At 53.2% G+C, this 3,965-nt stretch overlaps 1 protein-coding gene across 2 annotated transcripts in view; it reads left to right on the forward strand.

Moving 5' to 3' along the window:
- Positions 1-1,397: 1,397 nt before the first annotated feature.
- FLRT2 (fibronectin leucine rich transmembrane protein 2) overlaps positions 1,398-3,965 on the forward strand; it is a 73,622-nt gene continuing 71,054 nt past the window's right edge. For both annotated transcript variants that reach the window (XR_002086208.1, XM_009280756.2), the window contains exon 1: positions 1,398-1,838. The gene's annotated coding sequence lies outside the window, so the exon portion shown is untranslated. The remainder of the gene's footprint in view (positions 1,839-3,965) is intronic.

Here is a 3,965-nt window from a genome sequence, read left to right on the forward strand (position 1 = left end):
CCGGCCCCGCTCCGCGCCCGCGGAGCTCCCGCTGCGCACCTGCGGCAGCTTGTCCTCCTGCCTGGGAAACCTCAGTCGGTCAGGTCTAATCACGCTCTCCACTTATGTCACCCGCTGTTATAAATAGGACAAAGATATATGCAATGTCTAAAAGGTCTGCTTTTTTTTGGAGAGAGGCTGGGGGATGTTCCTCAAAGGAGGTTTATTTGCCTGCTGTGCGTAAATTCGAAACTTAGAAATGTGGGTGGGAGGAGAATCATTTTTTTCTGCCCGTTTGCTTATTGTAGGATTCTTCTCCTTCCTTGTCCAGCCTTATCTTACACATTTAATGAAGACAGTGCTCAGATTCCCCTTCACGCGCACTGACCTGCCTCCGTGTCCTTCCTACTGCGTGACCATGGGGCTCTGGAAGGAGCTTCCAGCAGTCCATCCCACGTCCAGGCTCTCAGTGTCGTTCAGCTGCAGTTAGAGATCCCCCCCCCCCTTTTTTTTTTTTTTTTGGGGGGGGGGGACAGAGAAGGGGGAAAAAAGCATCATAATTTACTGAAAATATATATAAATGAATATTAGAAACCCAATGGAGTTTGCTAATTTCCTTGTTTCCCTCTCTACATCTTTGAGTTACAGTGCTACAGCGTTGTCTTGACATCAGGCTCCAAGCTGGTGGTGCTGAGTTTGGAAAGCTTTCATGCACTTCATTCCATCTTTGAATTGCACATGCTTTTTCTCTCATTTTTAAGGCTCTTTTCTGCTCCGGAGGAAACATGTTCTGACATGCTGGAGTTTGCTGGTGGTAAATATTTCCTTTGACTACAAAGTGCATGTGTGAAAAAGGCTTGTGTGGTTTTTTTTTTTTTTCATGGAAATATGTTTCTTTCTCGCTTGCTCCTTTCTTTGCTGTTATTAATAACCTGTAAACGAGTTGAATCCGGAGGTCTAAGTGAAATAGCACGTTCGGATCTGTACTTTCAGCCACACCACGCTGAGGAAAGTGCAGAAGCTCTGTATACGCGTGTGTGAGAAGGATTCATGCAATGCGTATGACAGTTTGCATACCAGAATCGGTGACAAAGTAGGGACCACAGGTGAGTCCCCAAGAGACCTGCTTTGCCGAGAGGATTTTTGCAGCCCCTAACCACAGAGAAGTATTCAGCTCTCCAGCTGCTCCCCAGAGTTGGCGGTTCTGATTTGTTTCAACTGAAAATAACCAAGAATAGAAAATGACACATAATAAAAAGTCCCCAGCCAAGCAGCCGTGTGCGCTGCGGTTCCTCTCAAATAAGTGCTCCCCCATGGGCTGAGGTCTCGGTGCCCGGGCAAAAGAAAGGGCTGCAAAGGGTTAAGCCGCTGACTTGCTTGCTAGGCAAAGTTTGAGGAAGAATATGTCTGAGGCTGAGTACGCTGCAGCCCCGCGTTTGAAATCTGTCACCCTCACTTAGGAGCTCTGCATCTCTGGTTGTCACCGGTGAATAATGACCACACGGCGATAAGATCGCTCCGTGGCGTTGCGCCGGAGCCGCCGGGGGAAAGAGAAGAAAGGAAATTACAAGCCGTTTAACCGCTTTAACAGGGTGTTCTTCAGTGGCATCGGTGGGTGTCAGGGTCAAATGACCGGCTGGACAGCAGCTTGGAAAGAAAATTTCCTTCCTCCTTTCCTTGAGAGAAACCTTGGGTGATGGTGACCATTGGCAGCTATGGAAAACAGAGACCTTGGTGGTCATCCTTAAAATAATACCATGCCGGAGCCCATCTGTTCTGCCACTTTCTCCCCTTTCAACCTGCCGGACCCGGTGGGCTTTGGGTGACCTACCGAGAAGGACCCACCTCCGCAGGAGCAGGTAACGGCTAGTTAAGTCACTTTCTAGATTGACACGATCTTGATTTGATCAAAGTGTGTCCTGAGTATCTTTCTCTGATTTGAAGTGTGGGCTGGTTGAGGGGCCAGGGGCAGGGAGGGGGACAGGCATAATTCCGCCTAGCCTCTCTGAGCCTGTGGGGCAGAGCAGCAGCCTGCAGCCTTGCAGAAGTTCTTCGCGTTCCCACTTTCCTCCGTGACTGAGGGCATAGGGGGCAGAAATGCCTGTGATCGACAAAGGTCTGCTTTGCCTTATGTGTTGTCGACAGGTTGCTAATATCGGGGACGTGGAGAAAGAAGAGACGGGTGGACAGAGGAAGAGAAAGACTTAGAAGGGGGATTTTTTTTCACGAGAAAATGCACCAGTTGTCCATCAGCTTCGGGAAAGAGAGATAAATCACGCTCAAATAAGTGCTCTGAAAAGTATGCAGAGCCTTAAAAAAAAAGAGAGAGAGAAAAAAAGACAGGTGTTAAAAAGTCAAAAAAGACCCAGAACCGCCTTTGAAAAAGGTTGTTCATTCGCCTTTGGACCCTACGGGGCTCCTGATCCTTTCATCCTTCAGGAACAGCTGGGAGCTGCAGGCAGAGACTCGACTTCAGAGCAGCTCTTTCTCCGAGCCGGGGATACAGGCTCTCCCCGCGGGTCTGACCCGTGCCAGACCCGCTCCTTCCCGGCCCGCTGAGCCCCGCGGAGGGTCCCGGGCGCACTTCCCTCCATCTCGGGGGCCTAGAGCAGACCCCGGCCCCGAGGCAGCGGTGCCGGGAGGGGAGCGGGGTCTCGTCCTAAACTCCTTTCTCCTCACCGAGTCCCCTGAGAAATGCCGGACTACCTGCGCTCCCCCTTCCGCGCCCCCCCCATCACTCCGCGCATCCACGTACGAGCCGGGGCTCTCCCCGCGGGTCTGACCCGTGCCAGACCCGCTCCTTCCTCCTTCCCTGAGCCCCGCGGAGGGTCCCGGGCGCACTTCCCTCCATCTCGGGGGCCTAGAGCAGACCCCGGCCCCGAGGCAGCGGTGCCGGGAGGGGAGCGGGGTCTCGTCCTAAACTCCTTTCTCCTCACCGAGTCCCCTGAGAAATGCCGGACTACCTGCGCTCCCCCTTCCGCGCCCCCCCCATCACTCCGCGCATCCACGTAGGTGAGGGCACAACCTCTCCTGCGAGCGGGCAGACAGCGCAATGGCCAGTGATTCAGCTTTTGAGGTACGGCTGAGCAGAAAATGCAAGCTAGTGAGCAGCCAGGGGTGAGGGGGAAGCAAACCCCGAGGCATTGCAGTTGCCTTTTCTGTTTCCTCGACACATGGCATTGATCAGCTCTCCTCTTCTCTCCTCCATCCCTCCCCAGCCCCTCTCTTAAAGTAACTCGCAGCAAAAGCCGTATTGTGCATTTTCTTTAGTAATGGAGGAGTTTGAGGCAAATTCTCTTCGCACACCCCACGTCCTACCTTGACGGTTGTATCCTATCGCTCAGGTGCTTCTCGGTATTAAATAGCCTTGCCTTTAAGTGGACTTGTCAGGACAAGGCAGTAGCTTACTAGGGAACTGGGCGGCGGGTGAAGGGTTACCCCGAAACAAGCGCAGGCAGCCAGGGATGTATATACCCACGCACGCACACACACACACGAGCACTCACACGCACTGACTGTGCACAGGAGACATTGTGTGTGGGGGGGTTGTTACAGCTTTAGGGCAAAAGGCGGTTTCTCCAGCGGTTTTAAAGTCTTTCTGACTGATGATGGAAATCAGACGGAATACTAAAGGAGGTCCGTCTCTCCCCAGAGGGTTGGACTTTCTTTTATTCTGTGTTATATTTGTTATGTACTGCTATCGCCTACCTAAAAGTTCGCAGGGGGGGAAGGAGAGGGAAAGAAGGGGGCGGGGGAGGCGGGCTTGTCGGTGGCTGCACATGAAATATCGCCATGTTGGTGGAGAGCACGGCTGTAATTATTGCTAGCGAGGGCATCTCCCTGTTAGGACCGCAGCTCGGGGAGTTCTTCAGCTCACTCCCCGGTTTCCCTTCCGATACACCCCCAGAGTTCCCAGAGCAGCGGGGCCGAGGCAACCCCGCCGCGAAGGGCGGCGATACCCGCACCTTCTTTTCCCGCAGCCCCGG

This window comes from Aptenodytes forsteri, unplaced genomic scaffold (genome assembly GCF_000699145.1).
Source record: "Aptenodytes forsteri isolate BGI_AS27 unplaced genomic scaffold, ASM69914v1 Scaffold193, whole genome shotgun sequence".
In the NCBI taxonomy this organism is placed as follows: Eukaryota; Metazoa; Chordata; class Aves; order Sphenisciformes; family Spheniscidae; genus Aptenodytes; species Aptenodytes forsteri.